This window comes from Cucumis melo, chromosome 2 (assembly GCF_025177605.1).
Source record: "Cucumis melo cultivar AY chromosome 2, USDA_Cmelo_AY_1.0, whole genome shotgun sequence".
Taxonomy (NCBI): Eukaryota; Viridiplantae; Streptophyta; class Magnoliopsida; order Cucurbitales; family Cucurbitaceae; genus Cucumis; species Cucumis melo.
The window spans coordinates 15,855,852-15,869,368 of record NC_066858.1 but is presented as its reverse complement, the minus strand read 5'-3'; the positions used below and the strand labels follow the sequence as shown (position 1 = coordinate 15,869,368).

At 38.8% G+C, this 13,517-nt stretch overlaps 1 protein-coding gene across 2 annotated transcripts in view; it reads left to right on the top strand.

Moving 5' to 3' along the window:
- The first annotated feature begins 2,824 nt into the window (after positions 1 to 2,824).
- LOC127148241 (uncharacterized) overlaps positions 2,825 to 13,517 on the top strand; it is a 60,234-nt gene continuing 49,541 nt past the window's right edge. Inside the window, exon 1 of one of the 2 annotated variants that reach the window (XM_051081635.1) lies at positions 2,825 to 2,841. The gene's annotated coding sequence lies outside the window, so the exon portion shown is untranslated. Of the gene's footprint in view, positions 2,842 to 6,429; positions 6,480 to 13,517 lie in introns of those variants that run through there. The other variant, XM_051081634.1, reaches the window with a different exon arrangement.

Below are 13,517 nucleotides of genomic sequence, written 5' to 3'. Positions count from 1 at the left end.
TTAGACCATTTTCATTGCGGGAAATGCATTTCCAATAGTTTCTTCATGCTCGATAGACTTTCGCCACTCTTTGGAAACATCGTCCATCTTTTCGACCGTTTTCTGATACACATAATTCCTCCCTCCAACGATCCAAAAATGGTTAAGACGAACACAAAACAAAAAAACCGTTGCTGGACCAGTTTTCACCCCTAGAAAAATAAGTCAGTCCCGGGCATTGTCGCTGGAATTTTTTTGCGACGAACACCAGGAGTTTGTCCACTTGGCCCATTTTCTTTGCTGGAAATGCATTTCCAATAAATTTTTCATGCCCGACAGACTTTCGCCACTTTTTGGAAACATCGTCCATCTATTCGACCGTTTTCGTATACACCTAAAACCTCCCTCCAATGATCCCATTTCCCGACCTATAATTTGTTGAAATGTGTAATGGAGCATGTCGGGAATGTACACTAAAGTAATTGGAGTTGAAATCCCACAGCTCGAAATGCTTAAGACGAACACAGAACAAAGAAACCGTTGACAGACCAGTTTTGACCCCTAAAAAAATAATTGAGTCCTGGGCATTGTCGTTGGACATGTTTTGGGAAGAACACCAGGAGTTCGTCCACTTGGCCCATTTTCTTTGTTGGAAATGCATTTCCAATAGTTTTTCATGCTTGACAGACTTTCCGAAGCTTTTGGAAACATCTTCCATATTTTCGACTGTTTTCGGATGCATCTAAATTCTCTGTCCAACGATCCCATTTCTCGACCTATAATTTGTTGAAATGTTTAACAGAGCATGTTGGGAATATACACTAAAGTAATTGGAGTTTAAAACCCACAGCTCGAAATGCTAAAGACGAACACAAAACAAAGAAACCCATGACAGACCAGTTTTGACCCCTAAAAAAATAACTGAGTTCCGAGCATTGTCGTTGGACTGTATTTGGGACGAACACCAGGAGTTCGTCAACTTGGCACATTTCTTTGCTGGAAATGCATTTCCAATAGTTTTTTCATGCTCGACAGGCTTACCCCACTTTTTGGAAACATCGTCCATCTTTTCAACCGTTTTCGAATGCAGGTAAATCCTCTCTCCAAAGATTTCTTTTCCAAACCTATAATTTGTTGAAATGTGTAACGGAGCATGTAAGGAATGTACACTAAAGTAATTGGAGTTTAAATCCCAAAGCTCGAAATGCTTCAGACGAACACAAAACAAACATACCGTTGACAGACCAGTTTTGACCCCAAGAAAAAAAAACTGAGTACCGGCCATTGTCGTTGGACTTTTTCGGGACGAACACCAGGAGTTCGTCCACTTGGCCCATTTTCTTGGCTCGAAATGCATTTCCAATAGTTCTTTCATGCTCGACAGGCTTTCGCAACCTTTTGGAAACATCGTCGATCTTTTCGACCGTTTTCTGATGCACCTAAATCCTCTCTCCAACGATCTAAAAATTGTTAAGACGAACACAAAACAAAGAAACCGTTGATGGACCAGTTTTCACCCCTAGAAAAATAAGTCAGTCTCGGGCATTGTCGTTTGAATTTTTTTGGGACGAACACCAGGAGTTTGTCCACTTGACCCATTTTCTTTACTGGAAATGCATTTCCAATAGTTTTTTCATGCCCGATAGACTTTCGCCACTTTTTGGAAACATCGTCCATCTATTTGACCGTTTTCGTATGCACCTAAATCCTCCCTCCAATGATCCCATTTCCCGACCTATAATTTGTTGAAATGTGTAATGGAGCATGTCGGGAATGTACACTAAAGTAATTGGAGTTGAAATCCCACAGCTCGGAATGCTTAAGACAAACAAAAAACGAAGAAACCGTTGACAGACCAGTTTTGACCCCTAAAAAAATAATTGAGTCCTGGGCATTGTCGTTGGACTTGTTTTAGGAAGAACAGCAGGAGTTCGTCCACTTGGCCCATTTTCTTTGCTGGAAATGCATTTCCAATAGTTTTTTCATGCTCGACAGACTTTCCGAACCTTTTGGAAACATCTTCCATCTTTTCGACCGTTCTCGGATGCACCTAAATCGTCCGTCCAACGATCCCATTTCCTGACCTATAATTTGTTGAAATGTTTAACAGAGCATGTCGGGAATGTACACTAAAGCAATTGGAGTTTAAATCCCACAGCTCAAAATGCTAAAGACGAACACAAAACAAAGAAACCCTTGACAGATCAGTTTTGACCCCTAAAAAAATAACTCAGTTCCAAGCATTGTCACTAGCACGTAGATATTAAATGTTTGGAAAGTATTTAAACCACAATGTTTTAAGCAAAGCATGAATTAGTAAGAACTTTTGTTTTAAGAACTACAGTTTTCCACGAAAGAGCTGAGTAAAGTTCGAGTTTTGTGTAAAATTTATAAACATGCATGTTTTAATTTTTTTAGATGATTTATGAAATTTTCATTAACTACATGACTGAGATCTTGAGCCTAAGGCTAGAGATTACAGTGTGCACACTGGTTAGATTCCATTGTTGACGTTGAGTGTACTCCGTACCAACGATGCTGTCGTGAGTATTGGGCGGCCCCACTACATCGTAGAGCTTGTAAACGTTATTGTACTGGGTGTACCCTACACATCGTAGATTTGTCATGTTAGTTAAAATGCTTCGATATACTTGATATGCCTTACTAGATTTCAATGACGAACATGCCGAGTATTCGAGGATGCTATTCTTACTACTACACATTTACATTTACGACTTGTATAAACAGATTTACATGTGTAAAGTTTTCACGTGCTCTTATCTTTAAATTCATAGTTTTAAACTGAGTCACTCACTGAGCTTCATAGTTCACCCTTTCCAAAATGTTTTACCCATTTTCCAGGTAGAGATCGAGTTCCCGGAGCCTGATAGACTGCCTTAGTCTGCTGAAGCTTCGTTATCGATTGCCAGTACGTGTTTTGAGTTGGGAATAGAGTTTGTTGTGTTATGATGTATATACACCCTTGTATGTTATAGATACTCCACAGTTTGTATAAGCTTTAGGAGCCGTAGTTGTGTAAATTTTTGTTGGTTATATTTTGATTAAGGTGTCTTTAGGTTTACTCGTGAAATCAGTAAATTTCGAGGTACACTTCATGTATGTGTTTGACTAGCCTAGGATCCGCTGTGTTTTGTTGCATGTATAATAGTTTACATACTAGATTGGCAAGTTCATCACATGAAAGTTTTAAGCTGAGTCGACAGATACAGGTAGAGAAAAGCGTTGTTCGTCGACTTCACGCCATCTTTTGGTCTAAGGTAGCAAGTAGTCCGGGAGGGGGTGGACAACTTGGTATCAGAGCAGTTTGCTCCATGGGAATTAAGGTAGAGCGGTTAGCTCTAAGAAGAAACTGGAAAGTAAATAATTGAAAGTCAAGTTAGCTTAAATGGAACTAGTGGAGTATGGTCTAGGTAAGGGTAGAAGTGAGTCCAATTATAATTAATATGTGAGTAGACATTTAGTATCATGCATTTGAGTTAAGTATTTATAGTATGTCTAATGTGTTGACATATTATAGGAGTCATGCCACCACGTACTGGCAGATGACGCCAGCAGAATCAGGACGGGATGCAAGGTAATACCCAAGGTCCATCTGTAGGGGAATCTAGTACCCTAAGAGTTCGAGGTGGGGCAGAAAATAAGCAGTTTGCGAGAACAACACAGGAGATAGGAAGGCCAGATAGAGTAGAGCCTAGTGATCTAGAAAAGGCATATGGAATTGAACAGCTGAAGAAGTTAGGGGCTACAGTGTTTGAGGGTTCCACAAATCCAGCTGATGCAGAGAACTGGTTGAATATGCTTGAAAAATGTTTTGATGTGATGAATTGTCCTGAGGAGCGAAAGGTTAGATTGACCACATTTTTGTTGCAAAAAGAGGCTGAAGGATGGTGGAAATCTATATCAGCAAGGCGTAGTGATGCACGTGCTTTAGACTGGCAGACTTTTAGAGGCATATTCCAAGATAAGTATTATCCCAGCACAATACTGCGAAGCCAAGAGGGAGGAGTTTCTAGGGTTGAAATAAGGATCACTTTCAGTGGCTGAGTATGAGACGAAGTATACCGAGCTTTCACAGTATGCTGACGTTATTGTGGCTTCGGAGAGTGACAGGTGCCGAAGGTTTGAAATAGGGTTGCGTTTTGAAATACGCACCCCTGTTACAGCCATTGCTAAGTGGACAAATTTCTCTGAGTTAGTGGAGACTGCCCTTCGTGTGGAGCAGAGGATAACAGAAGAGAAATCAGCAGTGAAGCTTAGTCGTGGGACTTCAACAGCTAATGGATTTAGAAGCCGTGAGCAGCAGAGGTTCACGCCTGGGATAAATATTTCAAGCCATCAAGACCGTTTTCAACCATTTTTTGAAACAACGTCCATCTTTTCGACCGTTTTCAGATGGACCTAAATCCTCCCTCCAACGATCCCATTTCCCGACGTATAATTTGTTGAAATGTGTACCGAAGCATGTTGGGAATGTAGACTAAAGTAATTGCAGTTTAAATCCCAAAGCTCGAACTGCTTAAGACGAACACAAAACAACAAAAATCTTGACAGACCAATTTTAACCCATAGGAAAAAAATTGTGTCTCGGGCATTGTCGTTGGACTTTTTTTAGGACGAAAACCAGGAGTTCGTCCACTTGGCCCATTTTCATTGCGGAAAATGCCTTTCCAATAGTTTTTTCATGCTCAAAAGACTTTCACCACTTTTTGGAAACATCGTCCATCTTTTCGACCGTTTTCGGATGCACCCAAATCCTCTCAACAACAAAAAAAATTGTCCCGAGCATTGTTGTTGGACTCTTTTTGGACGAACACCAGGAGTTCATCAACTTGGCCCATTTTGTTTGCTGGAAGTGCATTTCCAATAGTTTTTTCATGCTTGACAGACTTTCGCCACTTTTTGGGAACATCGTCCATCTTTTCGATCGTTTTCAGATGGACCTAAATCCTCCGTCCAACGATCTCATTGCCCGACCTATAATTTGTTGAAATGTGTAATGGAGCATCTTGGGAATATAGACTAAAGTAATTGCAGTTTAAATCCCAAAGCTCGAAATGCTTAAGGCGAACACAAAACAAAGAAACCCTTAACGGACCGGTTTTGACCCATAGAAAAAAAACTGAGTCTCGAGCACTGTCGTTGCACTTTTCTTGGGACAAACACCAGGAGTTCATCCACTTGGCCCAATTTATTAACTGGAAGTACATTTCCAATTGTTTTTTCATGCTTGACAGACTTTCGCCACTTTTTGGAAACATCGTCCATCTTTTCGACAGTTTTCAGATGGACATAAATCCTCCGTCCAACGATCTCATTTCCGGACCTATAATTTATTGAAATGTGTAACGGAGCATGTAAACCCGATATTTTCTTGGTTTAATTTCTTTAAATGTGGAAAAAAAAAGAAAAAAAGAAAATGGAAATTAAGTGTATATATAAATATATATATTTATATATTAAATAGTTTTATTAAATTAATTAAAGAAAAGAAAGAAAAGAAAGGACAGAAAGAAGAAAAGGAGAAGAAAATTTCATTTTCTCTTTTCTTCTTCTTCTTCTCTTCCCTTCACCGCCAAGAGTTTGAAGACATCCAAGTTCCCTTTATTTATTTTTTTTCTTTTTCCTTCTTCAATTTGCAGAGAACTTCTAAGAGAGAGTTTTGAAGAAGAAGAGAAATTTTACTAGAATTTTTAGGTTGAAGAAGAGGAGGAGAACTCAAGCAAAGTGTATCAATGGCTGAATTTTAGTTCATTCTGCACATCACTGGTTTTTAATTCGGTTTGAACTCTTCAAAAGGAATTAAGAGGTGAAATTTACATTTACTGAAAGTTAACTCATTTTTAAACAAACTTTATGAAGAACGTTGGAGCAAATTCGGATATTCATTTGGTGCTTTTTGATGAAGAAAACAGGGAACTTGGTTTTCACTCGAAATCAGGAGGTCTCTGGTTTTGCTTGTATTTCAGAGTGTATCGGTGGAGTTAGAATCTCTATTTGGTATGGTTGGAAAGCTTATTCAATTTACTACAACTTGCATGAAGAAATTGTAAACCAAAAACGACTAAAAATTGTGTAAATTGTAGGAACAAGTTAAAGAGGTCGTGTGCGCGCGATTCTGGAAGTGGTTCTGTTTTGAGGGTTATATGTGTTTATGCACGGGGAATCAGATTTATATGTCTTCAGGTATGTTTTAGAGGATCTCAAAATGAAGCGTTTGATATAAAGAACACTCATTTTGGTTAAGTATTGAGAAAGTTATAGTCCTTTGAAGTTTATGTTAGAAATCTGGAAATTTTAGAGAATTGTTGAAATAGGATTTTATTTCTTAAGCTTTGTTTTCGTGAGCGTCATCTTTGGTGCGACATGTTATGTATATCTTTAGGAAACCAGAATGTTTAGGGTTTTGATACTCGGTTGGGTTGTTGGCAGGCCGAGAAGAATTAAACCGAGCTTATAGACCAAGGATCTAGCCCAAGACTGTGAGTGACAAAACCAACTTTGAAATATTTTCCATAACTGTTATTATGATTGAATGCGATAAATGTTTATTTACGAAGCCATGAAAGGTATTTGAATTTCATGACTATTTTCAAGTATACATTTGGAGACTAGATTTCTTAAAGAAATTTATGCTAGCACGTAGATATTAAATGTTTGGAAAGTATTTAAACCACAATATTTTAAGCAAACCATGAATTAGTATGATGTTTTGTTTTAAGAACTACAATTTTCCACGAAAGAGCTGAGTAAAGTTCGAGCTTTGTGTAAAATTTATAAGCACGCATGTTTTAATATTTTATGATGATTTATGAAATTTTCATTAACTACATGACTGAGATCTTGAGCCTGAGGCTAGAGATTACCGTGTGCACACTGGTTAGATTTCGTTGTTGACGTTGAGTGTACTCCGTAACAACGATGCTGTCGTGAGTGCTGGGCGGGCCCCACTACGACAAAGACGATGAGAGTGTTGGGCAGATTTCGACCGTTTTTCAGATGCACCTAAATCCTCCCTCCAACGATCCCATTTCCCGACCTATAATTTTTTGAAATGTGTAATGGAGCATGTCGAGAATGTAGACTAAAGTAATTGCAGTTTAAATCCCAAAGCTCGAAATACTTAAGACGAAAACAAAACAAAGAAATCGTTGAAGGACTAGTTTTGATCCATAGAAAAAAACTGAGTCCCGAGCATTGTCGTTGGACTTTTCTTGGGACAAACACCAGGAGTTCGTCCACTTGGCCAATTTTTTTTGCTGGAAGTACATTTCCAATAGTTTTTTCAGGCTCAACAGACTTTCGCCACCTATGGGAAACATCGTCCATCTTTTCGACCGTTTTCAGATGGACCTAAATCCTCCCTCTAACGATCCGATTTCCCAACCTATAATTTGTTAAACTGTATAACGGAGCATGTCGGGAATGTAGACTAAAGTAATTGCAGTTTAAATCCAAAAGCTCGAAATGCTTAAGACGAACACAAAACAAAAACACCGTTGACGGACCAGTTTTGACCAATAGAAAAAAACTGACTCCCGAGCATTGCCGTTGGACCTTTTTTGGGACAAACAGCAGGAGTTTGTCCACTTGGCCCATTTTTTTTGTTGGAAGTGCATTTCCAATATTTTTCTCATGCTCGATAGACTTTCGCCACTTTTTGGAAACATCGTCCATCTTTTCGATCATGTTTCAAATGCACCTAAATCCTCCCTCCAACGATCCCATTTCCTGACCTATAATTTGTTGAAATGTGTAACTGAGCATGTCGAGAATGTAGACTAAAGTAATTACAATTTAAATCCCAAAGCTCGAAATCGTTGATGGACTAGTTTTGACTCGTAGGAAAAAAACTGAGTCTAGGCCATTGTCGTTGGCGTTTTTTAGGACGAACACCAGGTGTTCATCAACTTGGGCCATTTTCATTGCGAGAAATGCAGTTCCAAGAGTTTCTTCATGCTCCACAGACTTTTGCCACTTTTTCGAAACATCGTCCATTTTTTCGACCGTTATCGGATGCACCTAAATCCTCCCTCCAACGATCCCATTTCCCGACCTATAATTTGTTGAAATGTGTTACGGAGCATGTCGGGAATGTAGACTAATGTAATTGGAATTTAAATCCCAAACCTTCAAAAATGGTTAATACGACACAAAACCAAAAAACTGTTGACGGACTAGTTTTGACCCATAGAATATAAAAATATTCCCCAGCATTGTCGTTTGTTTTTTTTTTTTTTTTTGGGACAAACACCAGTAGTTCGTCCACTTGTTTCATTTTGTATGCTGGAAGTGCATTTCCAATAGTTTTTTCTTGCTCGATAGACTTTCGCCACATTTTGGAAACATCGTCCATCTTTTCGATCATTTTCGGATGCACCTAAATCCTCCCTTCAACGATACCATTTCCCGACCTATAAGTTGTTCAAATATGTGACGGAGCATGTCGAGAATGTAGACTAAAGTAATTGGAATTTAAATCCCAAAGGTCCAAGAATAGTTAAGACAATTACAAACCAAAAAAATCGGTTACGGACTAGTTTTGACCCATAGAAAAAAAGAAGAGTCCCGAGCATTGTCGTTGGTTTTTTTTTTGGGACAAACTTCAGGAGTTCGTCCACTTGGTTTATTTTCTTTGCTGGAAGTGCATTTCCAATAGTTTTTTCATGCTTGATAGACTTTCACCACTTTTTAGAAACATCTTCCATCTTTTCGACCGTTTTCGGACCCACATAAATCCTCCCTCTAGCTATCCAATTTCCGGACCTATAATTTGTTCAAATATGTAAAGGAGCATGTCGTGAATGGTGACTAAAGTAATTGTAGTTTAAATCCCAAAGCTCGAAATGCTTAGGACGAACACAAAACAAAAAAACCGTCCACTTGGCCCATTTTCTTTGCTGGAAATGCATTTCCAATAGTTTTTTCATGCTCGACAGACTTTCGCAACTTTTTGGAAACAACTCCATCTTTTATACCGTTTTCATATGTACCTAATTCCTCACTCCAACGACCGTGTTTTCCAACCTCTAATTTGTGTAAATGTCTAACAGACCATGTCGGAAATGTAGACTAAAGTAATTGGAGTTTAAATCCCAAAGCTCGAAATGCTTAAGACGTAAACAAAACAAAGAAACCGTTGACGGACCAGTTTTGACTCCTAGAAAAGAAATTGAGTCCCGGGCATTGTCGTTAGACTTTTATTGGGAGGAACACCACGAGTTCGTTCACTTGGCCCATTTTCTTTGCTTGAAATGCATTTACAATAGTTTTTTCACGCTCAACAGACTTTCGCCACTTTTTGGAAATAACTTCCATCTTTTCCACCGTTTTCAGATGTACATAAATCCTCCCTCCAACGATCGCGTTTTCAAACCTCTAATTTGTGTAAATGTCTAACAAACCATGTCAGGAATGTAGACTAAAGTAATTGGAGTTTAAATCCTAAAGCTCAAAATGCTTAAGACGAACACAAAACAAAGATACCGTTGACGGACAAATTTTGATCCCTAGAAAAGAAACTGAGTCCCAGGTATTGTCTTTCGACTTTTCTTGGGACGAACACCAGGAGTTCGTCCACTTGACCCATTTTCTTTGCTTGAAATGCATTTCCAATAGGTTTTTCATGCTCTACAAGCTTTCGACACTTTTTGGAAATAACGTCCATCTTTTCCACCATTTTCAGATGTACCTAAATCCTCCCTCCAACGACCACATTTTCTGACATCTAATTTGTGTAAATGTCTAATAGACCATGTCGGGAATGTAGACTAAAGTAATTGGAGTTTAAATCCCACAACTCGAAATGCTTAAGACGAAGACAAAACAAAGAAACCTTTGACGGACTAGTTTTGACCCTTAGAAAAACAATGAGTCTCGGGCATTGTCGTTGAACTTTTTTTGGGACGAACACAAGGAGTTTGTCCACTTGGCCCATTTTCTTTGCTTGAAATGCATTTCCAATAGGTTTTTCATGCTCTACAGACTTTTGCCACTTTTTGGAAACAACGTCCATCTTTTCAACCGTTTATGGATGTACCTAAATCCTTCCTCCAACGACCGCATTTTCCAACCTCTAATTTGTGTAAATGTCTAGTGGACCATGTCGGGAATGTAGACTAAAGTAATTGGAGTTTAAATCCCAAAGCTTGAAATGCTTAAGACGTAAACAAAACAAAGAAACCGTTGACGGACCAGTTTGACCCCTTGAAAAACAATGAGTCTCGAGCATTGTCGTTGAACTTTTTTTGGGAGGAACACCAGGAGTTCGTCCACGTGGCCCATTTTCTTTGCTTGAAATGAATTTCCAATAGTTTTTTCACGCTCAACAGACTTTCGCCACTTTTTGGAAATAACTTCCATCTTTTCCACCGTTTTCAGATGTACATAAATCCTCCCTTCAACGATCGCATTTCCAAACCTCTAATTTTTGTAAATGTCTAACAAACCATGTCAGGAATGTAGACTAAAGTAATTGGAGTTTAAATCCCAAAGCTCAAAATGTTTAAGACGAACATAAAACAAAGAAACAATGAGTCCTGGGCATTGTCGTTGAACTTTTTTTGGGACGAACATTAGGAGTTCGTCCATTTGGCCCATTTTCTTTGCTTGGAATACATTTCCAATCGGTTTTTCATGCTCTACAGACTTTCGCCACTTTTTGGAAATAACGTCCATCTTTTCCACCGTTTTCAGATGTACCTAAATCCTCCCTCTAACGACCGCGTTTTCTGACCTCTAATTTGTGTAAATGTCTAACAAACCATGTCAGGAATGTAGACTAAAGTAATTGGAGTTTAAATCCCAAAGCTCAAAATGCTTAAGACGAAGACAAAACAAAGAAACCTTTGACGGATCAGTTTTGACCCCTAGAAAAACAATGAGTCTCGGGCATTTTCGTAGAACTTTTTTTGGGACGAACACCAGGAGTTCATCCACTTGGCCCATTTTCTTTGCTTGAAGTGCATTTCCAATAGATTTTTCATGCTCTACAGACTTTCGCAACGTTTGGGAAACAACGTCCATCTTTTCGACAGTTTATGGCTGTACCTAAATCCTCCCTCCAACGGCCGCATTTTCCAACCTCTAATTTGTGTAAATGTCTAGTGGACCATGTCGCGAATGTAAAACTAAAGTAATTGGAGTTTAAATCAAAAAGATCGAAATGCTTAAGACAAACACAAAACAAAGAAACCGTTGACGAACCTCTTTTGACCCTTAGAAAAGAAACTAAGTCCCGAGCATTGTTGTTGGACTTTTTTTGGGATGAACACCAGGAGTTCATCCACTTGGCCCATTTTATTTGCTTGAAATTCATTTCCAATAGGTTTTTCATTCTCTACAGACTTTCGCCACTTTTTGGAAACAACGTTCATCTTTTCGACCGTTTTTGGATGCACCTAAATCCTCCCTCCAATGACCGTGTTTTCTGAACTCTAATTTATGTAAATTTCTAACGGACCATGACAGAAATGTAGGATAAAGTAATTGGGGTTTAAATACCAAAGCTCGGAATGCTTAAGAAGAACACAAAACAAAAAAACCGTTGACAGACCACTTTTGACCCCTAGAAAAGAAACTGAGTCCCAGGCATTGTCGTTGGACTTTTTTTGGGAGGAACACCAAGAGTTCGTCCACATGGCCTATTTTCTTTAATTGAAATGCATTTCCAATAGTTTTTTCACGCTAAACAGACTTTCGCCACTTTTTGGAAATAACTTCCATCTTTTCCATCGTTTTTCGATGCACTTAAATCCAACCTCCAACGATCGCTTTTCAAACCTCTAATTTGTGTAAATGTCTAATAAACCATGTCCGGAATATGGACTAAATTAATTGGAGTTTATATCCCAAAGATCGAAATGCTTAAGACTAACACATAACAAAGAAACCGTTGACGGACCAGTTTTGACCCCTAGAAAAGAAACTATGTCTTGGGCATTGTCGTTGGACTTTTTTTTGGAAGAACACCAGGAGTTCGTCCACTTGGCCCATTTTCTTTGCTTGAAATGCATTTCCAATAGGTTTTTCATGCTCTACAGACTTTCGCCACTTTTTGGAAACAACGTCCATCTTTTAGACCGTTTATGGATGTACCTAAATCCTCCCTCCAACGACCGCATTTTCTAACCTCTAATTTGTGTAAATTTCTAACGGACCATGTGGGAAATGTAGACTAAAGTAATTGGAGTCTAAATCCCAAAGCTCGGAAAGCTTAAGAAGAACACAAAACAAAGAAACCATTGAAAGACCAGTTTTGACCCCTAGAAAAGAAACTTAGTCTCGGGCATTGTCGTTGGACTTTTTTTGGGAAGAACGCCAGGAGTTCGTCCACTTGGCCTATTTTCTTTGCTGGAAATGCATTTCCAATAGTTTTTTCATGCTCTACAAACTTTCGCCACTTTTTGGAAACAACGTCCATCTTTTATACCGTTTTTATATGTACCTAATTCCTCCCTCCAACGACCGCGTTTTCTGACCTCTAATTTGTGTAAATGTCTAACAGACCATGTCAGGAATGTAGACTAAATTAATTGGAGTTTAAATCCCAAAGCTCGAAATGCTTAAGATGAATACAAAACAAAGAAACCGTTGACGGACAAGTTTTGACCCCTAGAAAAGAAACTGAGTCCCGGACATTGTCGTTGGACTTTTTTTGGTACGAACACTTGGAGTTCATCCACTTGGCCCATTTTATTTGCTTGAAATGCATTTCCAATAGGTTTTTCATGCACTAAAGACTTTCGCCACTTTTTGGAAACAACGTTCATCTTTTCGACTATTTTTTGATGTACCTAAATCCTCCCTCCAACAATCGTGTTTTCTGACCTCTAATTTGTGTAAATTTTTAAAGGACCATGTCGAGAATGTAGACTAAAGTAATTGGAGTTTAAACCCAAAGCTCGGAATGCTAAATACGAACACAAAACAAAGAAACCGTTGACGGACAAGTTTTGACCCCTAGAAAACAAATTGAGTCTTGAGCATTGTCGTTGGACTTTTTTTGGAACGAACACCAGCAGTTCCTCCACTTGGCCCATTTTATTTGCTTGAAATGCATTTCCAATAGGTTTTTCATGCTCTACAGACTTTCGCCACCTTTTGGAAACAACGTTCATCTTTTCGATCGTTTTTTGATGTACATAAATCCTCCCTCCAACGACCGCATATTCTGACCTCTAATTTGTGCAAATTTCTAACGTACCATATCGGAAATTTAGACTAATGTAATTGGAGTTTAAATCCCAAAGCTCGGAATGCTTAAGACGAACACAAAACAAAGAAGTCGTTGACGGACTAGTTTTAACCTCTAGAAAAGAAACTGAGTCCCGGGCATTGTCGTTGGACTTTTTTTGGGAAGAACACCAGGAGTTCATCCACTTGGCCCATTTTCTTTGCTGGAAATGCATTTCCAATAGTTTTTTCAGGCTCCACAAACTTTCGCCACTTTTTGGAAACAACGTCCATGTTTTATACCGTTTTCATATGTACCTAATTCCTCCCTCCAACGATCGCGTTTT